Source organism: Prionailurus viverrinus, chromosome C1 (genome assembly GCF_022837055.1).
Source record: "Prionailurus viverrinus isolate Anna chromosome C1, UM_Priviv_1.0, whole genome shotgun sequence".
Classification (NCBI taxonomy): domain Eukaryota; kingdom Metazoa; phylum Chordata; class Mammalia; order Carnivora; family Felidae; genus Prionailurus; species Prionailurus viverrinus.
The window spans coordinates 62,328,384-62,349,913 of record NC_062568.1 but is presented as its reverse complement, the minus strand read 5'-3'; the positions used below and the strand labels follow the sequence as shown (position 1 = coordinate 62,349,913).

At 38.4% G+C, this 21,530-nt stretch overlaps 1 protein-coding gene across 1 annotated transcript in view; it reads left to right on the top strand.

Annotated features, from left to right (window-relative positions):
• Positions 1–21,530, top strand: part of CSRNP3 (cysteine and serine rich nuclear protein 3) — a 185,649-nt gene that overhangs the window by 57,727 nt on the left and 106,392 nt on the right. The gene's annotated exons all lie outside the window — the stretch shown is intronic.

The window sequence follows — 21,530 nt, the reverse complement described above, 5'->3', positions numbered from 1 at the left end:
TGAGATCATGACCTGAGTGGAAGTCAGATGCTTAACTGATTGAGTGACCCAGGGGCCCCTAATTTTTTTAAGTTTTATTTATTTATCTTGAGAGAGACAGAGACAGTGCAAGAGGGGAAGGGGCAGAGAGAGAGACAGACAGGGCGAGAAAGAATCCTAAGCAGGCTCCACGCTGCCAGCACAGAGCCCAACATGGGACTCGAATTTACAAAACTGTGAGATCATGATGTGAGCCGAAACCAAGAGTTGGCTGCTTCACCGACTGAGCCACCCAGGCTCCCCTGAATGATAGTTTTCTAAACTTGTCAGGAATCTGTGCTTCAGTCCACAGCAGTGGACTCTCAAACTCCTCTGACACAGATCGAACAACCAGTTGGGTTTTTTTTTTTTTTTTTTTTTTTTTTCAACGTTTATTTATTTTTGGAACAGAGAGAGACAGAGCATGAACGGGGGAGGGGCAGAGAGAGAGGGAGACACAGAATCGGAAACAGGCTCCAGGCTCTGAGCCATCAGCCCAGAGCCTGACGCGGGGCTCGAACTCACGGACCGCGAGATCGTGACCTGGCTGAAGTCGGACGCTTAACCGACTGCGCCACCCAGGCGCCCCCAGTTGGGTCTTATTAGCCATTGAAATATGTTGTGTGGCTGTGTCCTCTCCTGGGTAAGCTGAGGGTGACATTTATCTGGCTTTCTGGAAGAGCTGAAACATCAGTTGGCTCACATTTAATTTGAGGCTCTGGGATTTTCTTCTCCCTTCACTAGACCCGGTTGTCTCCTCCATCTTCCCTGACTATGCCAGACATCAACCTGGACTGCAGGGCAGACCTGTCCTTGTCTCCGAGGTCTTCCTAGGTTCTTATATTGTTACTCTTTTCATTAATGAAAGTTTTATCTAATTGGCCAGCTTTTTTTAATTCATAGAAGAAAATGCTTGTTGCAAAAGGCTTACAACTTAAACTACACTCAGAACTTAAACTTACAACTTAAACTACACTACTAAAGACAGAGGTAAAAATTAGTTGAAATTATTTACCTAAGATCTTGTAAACACTGATGTTATATTTTAATCAGAATTTGAAACTGGATATGCAATTACTATTTTTTTTCAAGTAGACTCTATGCCCAACATGGGGCTTGAACTCATGACTTTGAGATAAGAATCACATACTCTACCAACCAAGCCAGCCAGGCACCCCTGGAAATGCAATTATTACCAGATTTTCAGTTTCATTTAGTTATAGCTATAAAAGGTCAAATGTATTATTTTCTATTAATTAAAAAAAAAAAGGTTGATTTACCTGGAGAAGGGACACACTTCTTAACCATCAAATTCAATTATTTTCATTTTATTCAGGATTCTGTTGATGTTCTAAGGAAGTTAAAGTTGATTTAAATAGTAGGAATATAGGGGTGCCTGGGTGACTCAGTCTGTTGGGTGTCTGACCCTTGATTTGAGCTCAGGTCATGATCTCACGGTTCGTGAGTTCAAGCCCTGCGTTGGGCTCTGTGCTGGCAGCATGGAGTCTGCTTGGAATTCTCGCTCTACCCCACCCCTCTCTCTACCCCTCCCTGACACACACGTGCACACTCTCTCTCTCAAATTAAATAATTTTTTTTAAGCAGCGGGACTTGGATTATTTAAAAATTTTTTAATGTTTATTTATTTTTGAGAGACAGAGAGACAGAGCATGAGTGGGGGCAGGGGCAGAGAGAGAGAGGGAGACACAGAATCTGAAGCAGGCTCCAGGCACTGAGCTGTCAGCACAGAGCCCAATGTGGGGCTCAAGCCCACATACTGTGAGATCGAGCTGAAGTCGGATGCTTAACTGACTGAGCCACCCAGGTGTCCCATTAGCTTATTTTTAACTTGCAATAAAATCAGTGGTTTTAAATCATTCATTCAATATATATTGATGGAGCTTCTACTATGTGCAAGGTACTATTTTAGGACCTTGAACACAAAAGAGAGCAAAATATTTGCCTTCCAGGAGTTTTTTTCTAGTGAAAGAAGAAAGAAAATTAGCAACTAATACAATACTATGGTATATGTATACATATACATATCATGTGTATATATATTATATAAAATAATATATTCTATTTGTATAAAATATAGAATATCATATAGTATGTTAGAAAGTGACATGGAAAAAAATAGAACTGGGGAAATGGAATCTTAAATACAGATTAAATAAAGTAGACAGTTCAGATTTTACTGAGAGGCAAAAAAATGGAAAGAAGTGGAGGGGGTAACCAAGGGTTACCTGGGCATTGGTGTTCCAGGCAGAGAGGACAGCCATCTGGACAGAATTTATAGGTTTGGGAATCTTCAGAATATAGAGGATATGTAAAATCATGAAGAAGCATGAGATCACAAAGCAGTAAATATAATTTTTTTAAAAAGAGCCAAGTTTTGAGACCTGATCCTCTCCAGTTTAATTAAGATAAGAAGAGAAAAGCACTACCACCAAAGGAAACTGAGAAAGACTAACCAGTAAAGCAAGAGAAAACCCAAAAGATGTGGCTCCATGGGTCACAAGTGAAGAGTGGGCATCAATGAGAAGGAAGTGATTGGTTTTGTTAATTGCTTCTGATGGGTCAAGTAAAAGGCAGATTGAGAACTGGCCATTGCATGTAACAATCATGGAGACTACTGATGGCCTTGATAAGGGCAATTTTAGTGTGCTGGTGGAATTCAAGCCCAATTTGAAAGAGTTTAAGAGAGAATGGGTAGAGAAGACTTAGTGTGTGCATTGATAATTATTTCAAGGAGTTTTGTCACAAAAAGGAGCAAAGGAAGCTAGGGTGCCTGGGTGACTCAGTCTCTTAAACATCTGACTTTGGCTCAGGTCATGATCTCACAGTCCATGAGTTCAAGCCCTGAGTCGGGCTCTGTGCTGACAGCTGGGAGCCTGGAGCCTGCTTCTGATTCTGTGTCTCCCTCTCTCTCTGCCCCTCCCCTGCTCATGCTCTGTCTCTCTCTGTCTCTCAAAAATAAATGTTAAAAAAAATTTTTTTAAGGATCAAAGAAAGGACAGTAACTGGAAGGGAAATGGTGTCAGGAGAAAGTTGTTATTATTTTTTTATTGAAAGAAATAACAGCATATTTATATGAAAATGATCCAATTGAGAGTGAGAAATTAATGACATGGGAGAAGGAAATAATTACTGCCTCAGTGTCCTTAAACAAGCAAGATGGGATGAGACCTAGTGCATAAAGAAAAGGAAGATACTGAAGAGATTTTAATGTACGTTGACACTGCATGTCAGGGTGTTCTTCTAAATAGTCCAAGGAGTCCAAGATTCAGAGTGAAGGTTGGGAGTGCATAGATAGGTATCTGGGGTTGTTGTCACTTTTTTTCTAGGTTTTTAATTTTTTAATTAATTCTTAAACATTAATTCTTAAACATTCTTAAACAATGGCCATGAAGATAGTGGTCAAATCTGTTTTATCTATGTGTCTGGTGCCTAGCATGGGTCCTGGCACATTAAATAGGCACTTAATAAATATTTTCCAGTTGACTAGATGAAGGAGATATTTTATTTTTTTCCTCTTTTACCTGTATTTCTTAAAATCAACCTAATTAACATTTATTACTTTTTAAATTAAAGAATGAATATTATTAATCTTAAAAAGATAAATGGACCCAGGAATCAATCATTGATGATTTAAAGTGAAATGCATTATTTGATAGTCTACCTTGGGTGATTTGCTAAATACTGTGTAATTCTGAACCAAATTTAAATAATATACATTGGATGCCAATAATGGGGTAAGGATTTACATTTATGTAGTAAAATATATAATCAGCCCCACTTTACAGACGAGGAAACTGAGGCTCACAGATGTTAAGTAACCTGCCTAAAATCACAATGTGAAGTGGAAGACCAGAACTTATCCTTTATCTGCCTGACTCCCTGCTTCTTTCACTCAATCCGCTACTTCACAGATCTGTCCATTGTAATGCAGGTACTCTGCATAAAAATATTACCCAAATGCCCAATGCAATGTTTTCTTCAAATCAGATTTATTCTAAACAGTTTTTTCACCACAAAAATTCAGAACTGTTTTCTAGCAGTTTTATCTTGGCCTAAAGAATATCTTAAACTATTAGCCTTTAAAGATCTGTAAAAGCACATTTGAATGAGTTCAAAGAATCGTCCTCAAATAACATAATGTGTAGCTAGATTGTGGTTTATAACATGTACCTATCTTTATTACCCAAGGGGAGGTGGGGGAAGAGAAGAAGTTTACAGTATTGCAACCCATCCATAATTTGGAGCCCTGGAAAACTACAAAGCAGAAAGTGAATTACTTGTGCTTTTTTCCAAGGTGGAATTCCAACGGACTGAGAAAAAAGAACAGAATTTAAGTCAGTTTTAGCTGTGTTCTGCTTGTTTTTTAATTTGAGGTACATTCATAAGCACTGTAAACGTATTTTCAAATAATATTAAATATATATGAAGCAACAGGTGAACGCTTCCTTGTATCTCCTTCTGATTTACTCCCCTTGTAATTGGTAAGCACAGTCAGTGCTGTCCATGTATCCTCTTAAACCTGTCTGTGGACAGTTAAAAAATGCTACCTTGATGTTCTTTTCTTTGGAACATATTGGTGAACCACATTCATATTAATACCTGCAGAGTCTATCATATTGTGAATGTGTCGTTACTCATTTAACTACTTCTGTATGGAAAGACATTTGAGACTTTTCACAATTTCACAAATACAAATACAAATAGTGCTACAACAAGCACCTATGTATTTCCAAAGAATATGTTCCTAGACGTAAAATTGCTAATCTAAAAGTTCGGGCAGGGGCACATGGGTGTCTCAGTCGGTTAAGTGTCTGTCTGACTCTTGATTCCAGTTCAGGTCACAATCTCACAGTTCTTAAAATTGAGCACAGAGCCTGCTTGAGATTCTCTCTCTTCCCTCTTTCTCTGCTCCTCCCCCACAGGCATCCTCTCTCTCAAAATAAATAAAATAAAATTTAAAAACGGTTTTGGCATTAGAAATTTTGGACAGATATTGCCAAATTACCGAACAAAACAACTGTCTCCTTAACCATATAGGCAAAATCCTGCTATCATAGCCCTTTGGTAACACTGGATATTATTGGACTTAAAATCTGGCAATCTGGGGTGTGTGTGTGTGTGTGTGTTTTACTGGTGTCTGAGTTTTAATTTGCATTTTCCTGGTTAGTAGAGAGGTTGAGCTTCCTTTCATATATGTATGAAAGGTATTTCTTTTTTCTATTAAATACCTCCATAGAATTAAAAATATGCCCAGCTTCTCAATGATTTCTCCTTTTAGTTTTTATTGAAATATTCCAGAGGGTACCCAAATTCCACCCAGAAAATAACAGTATATATGTCAAGGTCATTATTTTCTAAATGGAAATTATTTATTTTTGTAGAATTTTTATTGACTATAAAAGTAAATTATGATAATGATAAGAAAAAAAAAGATCTAGGTGTGCAGCCAACTATTAAGAATACTATTATGAAAAATGTTAAAACCACTTAAAACAAAAACAGGGGTAACCACCACTAACATTTGGGTTAACATACATATATATACTTAACATGGTTTTGTAATATACCATTTTACAGAAGTGACAAAAGATTACACGTATTGTTTTGAAATCTGAAGTATTCTTTTAAATTTTAATTTATTTTGTTTTGTTGTGAGAATAACATACGCTCATGGTAAAGCATGCAAATACGTAGAGAAGTGTAAGGTGGAACTCAGAAGTTCCTGCTCTGCCCTGCCCTTGATAATTTTTTTGGTTTGCTAAATTACTTCCCTTAAAGCTGCCTTATTTTGGCATCCAGACTGCTATAGGAAGCCTACATAAGCAAGAATGAGGTAGAAATTCCCTCAAAATATTCACTGGCAATAACTAATCCAGAATTTTGCTTTTCCTAAAGTTTCATGGATAATCTACAGCCTTGGGGTTTGAAGACATGATTGGAGTTCCATTTGTGCCATTTACAGCATTAAAAACTGCTTCATTCCTCCTCGGTTGTAAAATGAGATTAGTAACACATACCTCTCCAAGATACTCTGCAAATTAGATGACAGTACTGCCCGACACAAGGGAAAGTGCCCAATAAATTTGATTTGACTTTGAATTTTCCAAACTACTCTGTATAACTGTGTTTATCTTATAACTAGATTTATACAGGAAAAAAAATGTTATTTTCACTTCATTCATTCATAACCCAAAATCTGTCGTCACAAAGATGGCAAAGAAGATTTCTTTTTAAGTATTGTGTCGTAAAATGTTAGACTTTTACCAGGTCATAACATTTATTATTTTCAAGCAAAGGGAGTCTAAACTGTTTTGAAATCATTATGTCCTGAAAATGAAGAGATGCATAAATATGAGTAAGCACATAAAACTTATAAGTAGCCTCTGGTTTTGTTGTTGTTGTTGTTGTGTTTATTGACATTAGAGTGATGTATTTAATCATGATAATCTTAATATTTCTATGAAGAATCTATTCTGGACAGGGCAATCTTTAAATAAAAGGTTTGGCCAGAATGATGTCAACAATTAATACGATCCATGTTTGTGACATTTTTCAAATCTACTCCTTTAGGAATTTCAGTTCCAGTCTAAATAAAAAGGGAATTCGCTTTTAAAAATATTTTCCCTCTGCTTACTTTCCTATCCTTTTAACTTTTAAAAAATTGTTTTACTGAGGTAATGTCTATGATTTTGTTTTTTTTTTAGTAAAGACTTTTATGGCTTACTTAAGGGAAACTACCTTTTGCATTCTTGATTTTTTGACTCTGGCTACTTAAACTACTCTTAGCTATATTGAGATTGCCTGAAAGGTGTTGAAAGAATAACTTGGAGCTGGTGTTTCCTATTGTGAAAATATTTCATTTATAATCTGTGCCCATAGAGGCTGAATTGTTGTGAAGTCTACATCTTAGAACCCTATTAAATCTGGCTAGGACCAGAAATGATTGTCATTTTTTTTCAGTGTGAAAATATGATAGGATTTCCAAGACTCAAAACTAAAATCTATTCATTTAATTGGGAGAGTTGAAAGTCAAGATAGTAAATGAAATTTAAACTTACATGACCAATTTGAAAGTTTAAGTCTCCTGGGGCGCCTGGGTGGCTCAGTCGGTTGAGCGGCCGACTTCAGCTCAGGTCATGATCTCACGGTCCGTGAGTTCGAGCCCCGCGTCGGGCTCTGTGCTGACAGCTCAGAGCCTGGAGCCTGTTTCAAATTCTGTGTCTCCCTCTCTCTGACCCTCCCCCGTTCATGCTCTGTCTCTCTCTGTTTCAAAAATAAACGTTAAAAAAATTTTTTAAAAAAGAAAATTTAAGTCTCTAGGGGCACCTGGGTCACTCAGTTGAGCATCATGATGACTTTGACTTAGGTCATGATCTCACAGTTCATGAATTCAAACCCTGTGTCAGGCTCTGTGCTGACAGCTCAGAGCTTGCAGCCTGCTTTGGATTCTGTGTCTCCCTCTCTTTCTGCCCCTCCCCTGCTTACGCTAGCTCTCTCTCTCTCTCTCTCTCCCAAAAATAAATAAGTGAACAGTAAACAAAGAAAAAGAAAAAAATTACATCTCTAGTCCACTAATCCAAGTTAATAGCAATTGTTTGCTTATGAAACTAGGTGAATAGAGAACTTGACCTCTCTAACATAGATAGTGCTAGGGTTTTAGTCAATTATTTGATTTCCTTAAGAAATACACCCTACTTACTTACTCAACCTTAATTAAAGCTTAATGTGGTAGTTCTCAGTTACACATAACATTATTATTCTGAATGAGCTGTTACATTTTTCTTCTATGTTATTCCATTTAAATCTTCACAAAATTGCTGAAAGACACATCTCTTCACTAGCACTCAAATTGGGAAGAATCAAAGGGGTGGGGAGTGTGACACAATCTAGCCTGACAACGAGATAGAGGCTACACATTAAAACCCCCTACAAGGCCACACAGGCTCTAGAGTACAATGAAGATTCATCATTATGGCCGCCTGAAGGAGGCCAGTTTTTCTGTAGTCCATATGGTACAGATGATGTATCTTTTCACATTTGTATTGATGTCTTGAGATAATCATCAAAATGACCTTGGAAATGTGTGGAGTAAAAAAATGATCAGCCCAGCCCATGGTTTTCCTGTAGTCTGTGGCTCCTCACTGAAGAATCCTAACATTTTAGAATGGGAAACATATCAAGTCTTTAGCAATTAAACTGTTATTACATGTAGAACCGTGAGCATTCTTAAGATCTGGCTCAATGACCTTAGCCTTGGCAAGGAATTCAACATGTAGTAAAATGATAAACATTCTTCCCAGACTATGCTGATCATTGTTCATGATTTGAGGGCAAAAACAAAGACATTAATAAAAAACCCACCAATCATTCAAATGTCACTGGCAACGCATGAACAAAAACAGAAAAGAGAAAGAAAGAAATGCATGCCAACTGAAAGAAGGCAAAATGTTACTTTGATATTGTAGAATGTTATTGTAAATAAGAGCCTATCTTGAACAACAATTTAATATATCAGTGAGCTTGTGGATGAATTATGATGTGGTCCTGTGGGACAAAGAAAATCAAGGGGAACAGAGTGGACAATTTATTTTGAATTGAGTGGGGATGGTATTAACAGCTCAATTAAGTGCCAACAGTTTAGAATTAGCTAAGAGCCATTGTCTTCCTGGGACAGATAAATTCTAGCCATTCTAACTTGCTTTATGTTTCACATAAATGTGAACTAAAATGTGCTTACATTGTTCCTGTTGACAACAGAACAAACCAAAAATAGCTTCATTTGCTGAGTACAAATGAAGATTCATCCATCCTCATTTTCTAGATCACTGTCAAGGCACACATTCTTTTAAGTTTCTCTATATACATTAAGGTAGATACACTTTCACTGAAGAAACCTGGTCCAACCCATTCTGAATCGTCGCCATTCCTACCTGTTCTACTCTCTCCCTGTCCCCAGCACTCGTTCACTGACTGTCTTAGGACGCCACCATCACTCTATAGGTAAAAAAAGGTTTTCTCGTCAGTTGTTCTGCACTAGATTCGGGGCTCTGCCAAGAACAGCTGTTTGATAAAATGGGCAGTGGTCAGCTTTTCCTCAAACACAGGTTCTTTGCATTTTTGCTGTTATCACATAATCTTGCTATTTCCACCTCATCTCCTGAAAACAACTTATTTTCCTTTACCTCTCAAGTCACTCTTCCAGGTCTACTTTTCCTTACCATTTTCTGTCATTTGTTTTCAGAGCTAGAGAGCTTTTACAGGACCTTCCTGGGCTGCCATTCTTTGATTCCACATCTGCCTGAGCTTTAAACAGAATCCCAAGGACATTCCCACACGGAGTGTTAAAGCTATTGTTTCACACTTGCTAGATCAAGCTAATACCCCTCATCAGTCCATCTCCACTCAGAGCCTTAGGATAGACATACTGCTATGTGTTGTCCCCACCCAGTATAAACTCTGTAAAAGAATATTGAAACAGACATCTTCAAAGATCCTACCAAGAGAAAATGAAGTATCCTTCACACCTTATTTTCATAGTGCCTTAACATTTTAATGTAGTGCTTTAACGATTTCCCCAAACATCTTTTAGTCTCCTCCAGAATCGTGGAAACTCCTGCTGTTTGTCTGTCTGCCCCTCATCTTTTTCTTTCTCTGTGGTCCCTAAATACTAAATCACAAGAGGAAATGGAGAAATTACACATTAAAAATTCTCCTGTGTATCCAGCAATGGCAGAAGTCAGTTTCAAAAGCCCCTGCAGATCTTGATAATAACTATTTCTTTCTAATTCTAGCTGTTCATTGCTAAAATAGAAAGCTGGGAGCAGAACAAAATTGTATTTCCAGTGGAATCTAACTTGTAGCACTTCATAACAAAGTAAAAAGTATGCTTACTAAAGTGCTGATTTATAAACTATGGCTATGTCATAAAGTGCTGGGCTACCACTCTGGATCTGGTAGGAAAACAGGAATATTCAGAGAATTCCAAAAAGAACAGCTCAGAACTCCCTACGAGTTTAGGCTACAATGCCAACCTGTCTTCAAGTGAGCCAGATACACAGAGGGAAATCTTCAAGAGCACATTAAGAGTCACTAAAAAATATGGACATTCAATAAATACAAAAAAATGTGAAAAAGCAATCATGTTTATTTCTAATGAAGAGTCTAGCCTATTAATTCTCATGGCATGATGACAAAGCAATAAGAGAGCCCACATCCTTGGTTTATGAAGACTTTATGAAAAATACTGTCCTCTGAAGTATGGAAAAATCACTTTGCTGGGAAGGCCAGTGTTCTCACATAAAATTTCTGATCATTGGGCTTGCCCACATCTTTCATTTATAAGCATGTTGGGCAGGGTCACTCAAGGAAAATTTAATTAAAAGAGAAAAGGGCTATTAGTTTGCTGTAAGTGGGTAAATCATAATTACATGGACTTCCTTGTTAATTCAAGTATATTATATACTAAAATTGTCTCATCACAGGAATTTCACTTTGTGGTGCTCTCAAGCCCACCCCCTACTCCAGACCCCTACAGCTGTCTTGATCAGTAATCTGGAGAGAACACCAAACATCCATTGCAACACAAAGCTCATCCTGTCATTCAGTGTTAAGATGAGTCATGTTCTGGTATTGGCAGCGTAATTGTCAGCTATGGACACGGGAGGAGAGTAAAAGTTGGTACTTTTCACTATGGACTGGGTACTATGGACTGGGTACTCTGTTGGTCACTTTATTTATTTTTTAATGTTTATTTATTTGAGAGAGAGAGAGAAAGAGAGCACACACAAATGGGGGAGGGGCAAATAGAGAGGGAGAGAGAGAATCCCAAGCAGGCCCCACACTGTCAGTGCAGAGCCCAACAATGTGGGGCTCGATCTCATGAACCATGAGATTATGACCTGAGCTGAAATCAAGAGTTGAACGCTTACCCAGCTGAGCCACCCAGGTGCCCCCCTGTTAAGTCATTCTATATTCATATCTCCTTTAATCTGCAACAACCTGAAAGGTACATACTATCATTATCTTCCTACACAGTCATCCACAGGCCCTGTGTCACTCCTGCCTTCCCTGAGATTGTAGCACTTGTCTCTCCCATCACACCTTCATAATTCTTGGTTATGTGAATATCCACCTAGATGATCTTTCCAGTAGTAGCTTTATGACTACCTTTTCCAGTAGTGTCATCTTTTACTTTCCTTCTGTGTACAAACCATACAACTTTTTATAACCAATAATCCCATTCCTTCCATGATCTCAATCTCAAGTAGCCCATTCTTCAACCACTAATTCCTATCTTTAGAGAAGCTCCTTACTTCTAGTGATCTGATTCTTGTAATTCTTCAGCCCTACTAAGACCTACCATGCATTGATCCCACCACCTTTCCACTCATGTCTTCCTTTCCTCCTGAACTACAGTAGATTCCATGGTCCATCATTGTAACTCAACTCATTACCCTCAAGTCCCTTCGCCCACCTCTCTTGCTGGCATGACCCCAGTCCAAGTTCAATCTAACATTCTGCCGGTTTCATATTTATTTCCAGCTGAACATGACTAGAGAAAAAAATGAGCATGACTAGAAAAAAAAAGTGCAACTATTATGATTTATTCCTATTTAAATTCATAACTACTAATTTCACCTGAGCCTTGTTTGTAGCCACTAATCCTCTTATTTTCCAGGTCTGTCTAGTCCCTCCCTATCCAGATTCTCTCTTCTTCTTCTTTTTTTAAGGTTTATTTATTTTTGACAGAAAGAGAAAGACAGCAGGAGCAGGAGAGGGGCAGAGAGAGGAGAAGAATCCCAAGCAGGCACTCTGCTGTCAACACAGAGCAATGTAGGGCTCCATCGCACGAACCGTGAGATCATGACCTGAGCCAAAATCAAGAGTCGGATGCTTAACCAACTCAGCCACCCTACGGATTCTCTCTTCCTATGACAAAACTTTAATACCTCCCCCATGATCTTAAAGATCAGCTTATGATCTTGTTTCCTGTTTCACAGAAAAAATTGAAGCAGAAGAGAACTTTCATAGGTCCCCCCCTACCATGGTTATCTCTACTTTCTATTTGTCAATTATGGATGACGTATTTATGTTTCTCTTCAAGAACAGAATTCTATTCTTAACTTAGCCACTAGATCTCATTCCTTATTGCTTACCGAAAGATATTTCTCCGTAGATACCCCTGTCTGATTTAATATATATATTATCAGTATCTTCTTCTACAATATCATCTCTATGAGCATATAAATAAAGTGAAAAGTCTCTTTTTTTTCTACATTTCCTTCTACCTACTGCCTCATTTCTATCCACCCACTTAGCAAAACTCTTATTTACACTTTTTGGTCAGGCATTGCCCCTACCACTTTATCAAAACTGCTTGTCAAGGTCACATTGCCCTCCATGTTTCTAAATCTAATTGTAAATTCTAAGTCTTTCATTTATTTTGCTCATCAGTAGCTTTTGAGAGAAGTGATCACTCTCTCCTGCACCTTGCCCTATTTTTTAAAAATCTTCTTTATTTTGCTGCCAAGAAACCATACTTTCCTGGTTTCCTCTTACCAGCTTTGCTGGCTCTTGTCAGTTTCCTCTGCTGGTTCTTCCTCTTCCTCATTCCCTGATCACTAGACATTGAAGTGTGTGGGACTCAGTCCTCAGAGTATGTCTCTTCTCTGTTTATAGTCTAGAGGCTTTAAATATTTGTTGAATGGAAAATTTTTATCTTTAGCTTAAAATCCTTCCATGACCTTTATCTCCGATAGATAGATAGATAGATAGACCTACACATTTGACAACTCCACCTGAATATATAATGGACATCTCAAAGTTAATTTGGCTGAACTGAACTCCTGTTCTGCCCCATCCTTTGGAAAACTATTGCAGGCTTTCCCAGCACAAAGTGCTAACACCCTCCTTGAAACAATACAAGCAAGAATCCTTAGAGTCAAGGTGTCTCCTCTCTTTTCCCTCATTCAACATCCAGCAAATCCTTTTGACTCTACACTAAAATATATTCAGAATAAACCATCTTCACCTGATCCAAGCCACCACCATCCTTCATCCGGATAACAGCAGTGGTCTCCTAACTAGTCCATCTTTCAACCTTTACTCTGCTGCAGTATATTTTCAACACAGCAACCAGAGTCATCTTTAACCTTAATCAGATCTTTCACTCCTCTGTTGAAGACCCTCCAGTGACTCTCTATTTCACACAGAGTGAAAATCAAAGTCTTAGAATGGGCTACAAATGATAGTACTGTCTCCTGCTGTTCTTATTCCCTGATCACCTTGCTCAAATCTCTGGTCTTATCCCCTCCATCTCCTCCCTCCCTTGCTTACTGTTCTCCAACATTTTGCTTCCATGTTACTCCTGGAGCATGCCAGAGCCTTTGCAGTTACTATTTCTTTCTGGTATTCTCTTCACCCCAACTATTCTCATGACTCACTTCCTCACTTCCTTCAGGTCTTACCTCAAATATCACTTCTGAGTGAGGCTTTCTCTAATTGTTCCATTTAAAATTTGCCAACCACTTTCTACATTTCACTTTATTCCCCATCCCTTGTACACTTACCGCTATATAATATACTGTATATTTTATTTAGTCATTTTCTTTTTACTACTTATTTTTTTTGTCTCTTTTGTTACCTGCACTAATACAAGTGGGGCTTGAATTCACAAACCATGAGATCATGACCTGAGCCACAATCAGGAGTCGGATGCTTAACCAACTGAGTCACCCAGGCATTCCATATGTTGTTGGTTTGTTTGTTTTATTTTGTTTTGTTTTGAGAGATAGAGGGAGACAGAGAACCCTAAGCAGGCTCTACTCCCAGCAGGGAGCCCAATGTGGGGCTCAGTCCTACGACCATGAGATCATGACCTGAGCCTAAGTCAAGAGTCAGACACATAACTGACTGAGCCACCCAGGGACCCCCATAGTATATGTTTAATAAGTATTTTTTTCAAGAGTGAATTCAGTTTCCAGTTTAAATATGAGGCCTCACAGTATAAGCTCGAAACCAAAGAGCAAGTGCGCTTGCTCCTGGGATTGGAACCCAGGCAGTCTAACTCCCAGGGCTTGCCAAGTGTTCTTCACCTAGGCCTGATTACCAGATACTGGAGGAGAAGCTGGGGTGGTGATGACAAACCATACCTTGTTTACTCAATAATGGTGACGGTTACAGAAGAGAGAGGTTGTAGTTCCAATACAATTTGGTAAATGAAATGGAAACAATGAGGAAAGGTCTTAGACTAGTTTCACAAATTCAGAAGCTGAATCTTAATAGATGAGTGGGCATTATTAGGTAGATGAAGGAAAGAAGAGATATTTCAGGTGATAAGAATAGCACGTACAAAGACACGAGGTATATAGTTGCATTTTTATGTTCAGTTACCTATTCCTAAGGGATAATAATTAACACACCCATACACATGCACGCACAAATTTTGATAGAAGATAAGACTGAGGCAGGAAGCAGAGTCCAGGTAATGGAGTCTTGGTGCCATGCTAAGAATCCTGACAGTGAGTCACTTAGGAGTTCATCAGGGGAGTTCTTTGATTACATTTGGTTTAGATTGCCCCCCTGGTGGCAGTGTGAAGGGGGGGACCAGTAACTAAACTAGTGAAATAGTCCTGTTCAGCAAAAAAGTCCTGACGTAGGACAGCAGCAATAGGGATGCTGCTGAAGAGGCAGAAGGATGATACATTTGGAGGGAAAGTCAGTTATTCTTAGTATCTAAATAAGTAGAACTAGGAGTGAGAGCAGGAAAGCATTGAGGATGATTCCAAGTTTCTTGACTTTAGCGGCAGGGGTGGTGTTACTGGGCTAAGACACAGGATGTAAGAGAAAGATGTCTGGTGGTAATGGTACAGGTTCATTGTTGGACACACTGCCTTTAAGACACCTCAGGAAAATCCAAGTGGTGAAATGAGTCTAACTATCCAACGAGATGTCAAAATCAGAAATGTAGACAGGAAGGTCACCTACATAAAAGTAGAAATCAAACCGTGAGAATGGGTCTGACTGTCAAGCCAAGAACAGGGTACAGGAAGCAGTGAGTCAGAAATGCTGGGGAATACTGCGTGGGAAGGATTGCAGGAGAGAGGGCTGGATGGAGGGGAACCTACCATGGCAGTCAAGAATCAAAAGTCAGATTGGTGGGGGGCACCTGGGTGGCTCAGTCAGTTAAGCATCTGACTTCGGCTCAAATCATGATCTCATCGTTCATGAGTTGGAGCCCTGCATCAGGTTTTCTGCTGTCAGTGAAGAACCTGCTTTGGATCCTCTGTCTCCTTCTCTCTGCCCCTGCCCTGATCTCTCTCTCTCTCTCTCTCACACACACACACACACACACACACACACACGTCTCTCTCTCTCTCTCTCTCTCTCTCTCTGTCTTTCACCCTCTCTCTCTCTCTCAAAAATAAAATAAACATAAAAATATTTTTTTAGGGGCACCTGGGTGGCTCAGTCGGTTGGTCATCTGACTTTGGCTCAGGTCATGATCTCGCAGTCCGTGAGTTTGAGTCCCACGTAGGGCTCTGTGGCGGCAGCTTGGAGCCCAGAGCCTGCTTCAGATTCTGTGTCTCCCTCTCTCTCTCTCCCTCCCCTGCTCATACTCTCTCTCTCTCTCTCAAAAATAAATAAACATAAAAAAAAACCACCTCAAGTCAGAGAGGTGGCAGATAACTAGAGGAATTTAATGCAAGTGATGGAAAGAGTATTTTTTAATGTTTATTTTTATTTTGAGAAGGAGAGAGAGAGAGACAGAATGTGAGTGGGGGAGGGGCAGAGAGAGAGGGAGACACAGAATCTGAAGCAGGCTCCAGGCTCTGAGCTGTCAGCACAGAGCCTGATGCGGGGCTTGAACTCACAAACGTGAGATCATGACATGAGCGGAGGTCAGAGGCTTAACTGACTGAGCCACCCAGGTGCCCTGGAAATAGAGTATTTTTTTTTTTAATTTTTGGGACAGAGAGAGACAGAGCATGAATGGGGGAGGGGCAGAGAGAGAGGGAGACACAGAATCGGAAACAGGCTCCAGGCTCCAAGCCATCAGCCCAGAGCCTGACGCGGGGCTCGAACTCACGGACCGCGAGACCATGACCTGGCTGAAGTCGGAGGCTTAACCGACTGCGCCACCCAGGCGCCCCGGAAATAGAGTATTTTTAAAAGGGGAAAAGATAAGGGGAAAGTTCTTCTGGAAAAGTCAGTTTTAAAGGAATGGTGGGAGCAGATGCCTTATTAACCACTAGATGAGAGATTTTAAATTAGAATAATTTTCAAAAATACTGGGTATAGAGAAGAGAGAAGTGGGGCAATATCAAGACAGCAAGGCAAGAAGAGTTTTGGGTTTTTCTTTGAATGAGATGAGAAGCCTATGATCTGGGCTGATATTTACACCAAGATTACCCACTAGTTTTTTATGGCTGGTCCCAGATCTGGATTGCTGGTTTGTCTATTCTGAGTGGTCAGAATCCAGAGTAGTTAGTCAGTGCCCAGAGTCCCTGCTAAATGTTTTTAATATTCTCTTTTTAAATATTTTTAATATTCTCTCAGTTATAGGCTAAAGAGAAGAGAGTAGAAAAAAAGAATGGCGATCTCTTATAGCAGAGGTCAGCAAATTAAGGCTGAGGGCCAAATTTGGCCACTAGCTCTTTATATATGGCCCTCAAACAAAGAAGGGCTTTTTAGTGATTAAAAAAAATAAGAAGAAGAACATTTCACAGCACATAACAATTTTATGAAATTCAGATTTTGATGTCCATATATAAAGTTTTATTGGAACATGGACGCATCCATTTGTTTGCATATTGTCTACAGCTGCTTTCCCATCACAACAACAGAGTTGAGTCATTGTGACAGCAACCATATGTCTGGCAAAAGCCTAAAATATTTACTATCTAGTCTATTACAGAGAAGACTTGTTGACTACTGATTTATAGTACAATTTCCGAGAAAAGAGAGGAAGTAGGGATCAAGGCACACATAGAGGTATTGGCCTCAAACAGGAGAAAAGATAACTTGATCCTAGGAAAGAGGGAAGGTGTGATAGAATTGTGCAAATATAAACAGGTTTGTAGCTAGAGGAGAAAGAGGAGGGCGCCCCCCACCACATCCACCCACACACTCTAAGTTAAATGTTTTGGCTGCCGTCGACCATGACATTCTGGAGGACAAAAACTGTGTCGTGTTCATCCGTCTCCCCCACGGCTTTCAGCACAGAGCCTTCCTTTCAGCCACTCTCACTAAATATTTAATTGAATCCCAGGTGAAACTCTATTATAAGCACATTCCTAGAAACCTCTGCCCTTAGGGCCTTGCATTTAATTCTCTTACTATCTGGGCCCACATTTATTAAAGTTTGATGTTATGTTTAGAGGTGCGAAGAGAATGGAAGCTGGCTTCTTATTTAGTTAATTTCCAGTTCGCTAAATGGAGGCAATATAGTCAGAGAGTTAATATTCTTATTAAAATTGTCCTGTTTTCCCCCTTTTTTTCAACCTGAAGAGTTCCATGTATCACTAAGGGGTTTTGAGAATAAAACTATACAAATAGTATTTATTAAGCTACTAATGGTCTTAAAAAAAAAAAGAACTACAGGAGAGTTGAAAAGTTAAGGGAGAAAAATTATTACAGAGTAGAATATGTGGCAACCCTTATTTTATTTAGCCAGCACGCTGAGTTTTAAGAGTTTGAATTTTAACACCCTTGGCTATACACTACTCATTCACAGTCTCACACCTGCTCATACAAATATATTGCCAGCCTGAACCTGAAAAGTACTTAAATTTGTAGTTGCTAATGAAGAGTTATCTGAAAGCACGAAAGCAGTCCAGATGACCAGCTTGAGCTTAAGTTTTATTATGACCTAAATATACATGTGCGTGCGTGCGCGCACACACACACACACGCACACGCGTTCACATGAATATACATATATTCACTCCAATCACCCAAACCACCAGGTCTCTCTTGTTCACTTAAAAAATAACAGCATGACAGTGGTAATCATTGCCATATATAAATATATCAAACCAACACTCTTGTACACCTTAAACTTACACGATGTTATATGTCAATTACAACTTAATGGATTAATAACACCACATTAAAAAAATAGCAGCATGTATGTGAAAGTCTCTGATTTTACCTATTAATCTATTGTGAATGCAGAAATTAATTTTTCAAGCACTCAGTTATCTAATGTTCTTCAGTCCCTTCAATAAATCTTTGCATCTCCAAAGGGAGTTATACATGTGGTGACCTATAATGCTATTCATCCTGCCATGATCGTCCTTATCATTAATCTTCTAGGAAGGCAGAAACTGCTGAAAGGAATACTCTGAAGTGACTGATGACAGCATTGTAGTGCTCAAAGACAGAAAATGTATCTATGCATGCAACCTAAGAGTAATGAGCGCATTTTCATACTCCCATACCACAGCCTGTGATCTACAAACTAACTCATCTATAGTATAACACCAACTTACAGGCATGTGATGGGTCAGAAGCTGTTAGGAGAGAGAATGAAGAAAATGTGTAAAGAAAAAGAAAGCAAAACATTTTGCCTGTTAATTTATATGGGAATTGGAATACAGGAGTGTTAGTTTCTTCTTTCTAATTGCATTATTTTTTAAGATATGTGAACTTTTGCTTCTCTGCCACTTTCTTCAATAAATCACTCTGGTACCAGAAAAAAAGCAGTGCTTGGTCTGTGAAGGGGAGAGAAACAGCAATAAAAACACGGTCTGTCAACTGTTAGTTTCTACTGATAGAGGTGTACCGTTAAGATCACTTGTTCTAAATAATATTAAACTCCTCATAGATAAAGGCCAGGAAAAACAGGAAATGGTCGTCAGTTGAACATGCTTTTTTCTAAGTATCTTATTTTAGGCTTTTTAACTGAACAACATTTAAATGCATTAGACCCAGATAAGTGTTGGAAAGCTGACTTTTTTAAAAAAAAGGAACTAAACATAATTTATTAGTAGACTATTCTTTGGAAAGTATCCCAGAGTCATCCACGAGTAAATAAAAGGGATGTAAAATAGAACTGATAGTTGTACTAGTGAGGAAAATCAGGTCCTATTGCCACCATTTAGCTTTGACACAATAGAATTTAAGGGGATATAACTAAATTAAGATTTATGTAAGAATTAATAGGAATAATATTAAATTTGTGTTTTTAAGTCATCTTTCTACTGTCCTATTTGTCCTGTGTTATGGGACTACTCTGTATGTAAAAAATGAACAGACCAGTTTTTATTTATCCTTAATCTAAGGACTAAAGGTGACAGGTCCAATTATTTAGGAAGCTCACAAACCCTTTTATTATTTTACCTGGAAATTCCCCCCTTGTTAAGTGGTGGAAGGAATGGAATTTTTTTCTGAAAATATTTTTTGAATAGTAATACCAAATTTAAATAGTATAGATATACTATTTCCAGAGACAGAGGAAATTGCTCAGTGACTGCTGTAAAGCCATTTTGAAAATAACCCATGGTCTTGAACCATGTAGTAAGAGTACTAGATAGTTACAGTCCCTTGTTAGCACCTCCTGGACCATACTTTTCATAAACACTGGTGAACGATGCTTATCTCTCCCTTTTCCTGTGTCCTCTTCTGTCATGTTACTCTGTAGCCAAGCCGAGATTTATGCTATCTTTTCCCTCTACCCTTAAGCCTTGTGGTTCTCACTGAGTGATTGTGACTGTGCTCCACTGCCTTCCCATCTCCGCTGACTGTCCACCAAACCAGTGGAAGCCTGACTGCAATATTGCCGCATTTACTACAAAACGGAGCTTGAGTTACTCAAGTCATTCTGTTTTTCACAGGAAAGAAAGCAATACAGTAATCAGGTGGTAAAGTACTGTCTAAAAGCAAAATTCAAAATATTATGTATAATTTGACTACTCAATCAGATATGAAATGCAGGTCTGTATGGTAAACCACATGTTGTCCCTTATGTACTTGGCTTGCAGATCTAGTCCCTTAGTGATCTGTCTTTAATCGCTAAACTGTTTCACTAGTGTTCATGATGTGGTTTGGTTCACTGTGGCTTAAACATTCAAGAGACCAAAAAGATCCCTTTAAACACAATCCGTTCATCTAATATATATAAGGAAATACTTTAATTCCTTATATTAGTACTAAGGACTATCACTTGTCGAATACATTTCTGCAGTTAAATAATAAAAAGCCAGAGTACTTGAGTGAAAAAAAGCATTACTCTAAGCTAAGAAAATGGCCACTTGAAATATTTATGCCTTACTTTTCCTGTCAGTAAAAGGGGATAAAGTTACAAAGTTACAAGTGATCTTTCTATTCTGCGGGGCTATTTAAGGACGAAAAAAACTGTTTAAAACATCTCAGGAGAAGATTCAAGTCCATAAAAAGGCTGAATAAATTCAAGTTAGGCAGCAAAAACCCCTAAAAAGGCATATGAAATTGGACTTATAAAGAGAGAATGGTTGAGATCTTTCTTCTTCCTCTCCAAGAATAATTTCTTACTTTTCCAATTCAATAATAATTTTTCTGTTTGTTCTGTGTTCTTGATATTCTACAAAAAGCCATTTCAATTTTGGCAATATAGTCACTGAATCCAAAAATGGACTGTTCATTGGGATTTTATTTTCTCTGCAAATATTATAAAATTACATTTGCTCTCTCTTCTACAAATTTAATGCCAATGTTTATAAAATTGGTGCAATATAGGCCACATTAAAATCTCTTTTGTCCCGTGAAATTCTCCGTAACTAAATTGAAATCTTACCATTTTCTACAGCACAGTATGTCCCTTGCCTGAAGAGGAAAGAATAGACAGCTGTGATAGACAAAAACTTAGTAAGGAATTTCTACTTTGTAAGCCCTTTTTCTTTCTGGTCCATCTGTTGTAGGTTCGATGGGGGATAGGGAATTCTCATTATCAATCAATGTCTGAAGAAGTATTTCTTATGTTAATGACTGTTGAAGTCCAGTGAAATTAATGCTGAATGAATATAAATTAAAAGCTCTTCTATAAGTAATATTCACATATGGACATTTTAGTCTGTCTTATATAGTTGTATTTAACACATGCCATCAATTGACAGAAAGACTCTGGACAGAAATAGTATTCTTAAAATGGCTTACGTTTGGCAGATGTGTTGATCCAAAATATGAAAATATTTGTGAAGGCCCATTAACAAAGCCGTAATATCTCTTGATGTCCACATATCTGTACTCCAAAAGAAATCTACCTGACTTCAAAGAGACTATGTTAGGTAATTAAGTGTGTGCAAAGTAAGTGTGAAGCACATCTTTTCATGTTTTAAGGAAAAAAGGGGAAGGGAGAAAAATTATTGGCAAAAGGAATAGTAATGATGATTGGCCTTTGAGAAAAAGGCTCAAGAAGTTTTATCAGTGGGAGAAATTTTTAACAAAGTTGAAAATGTGTTACCAGTTGTGGAATGGGCTACAAGAGGAGATAAAATGCAGGGTATCCTGTCTGA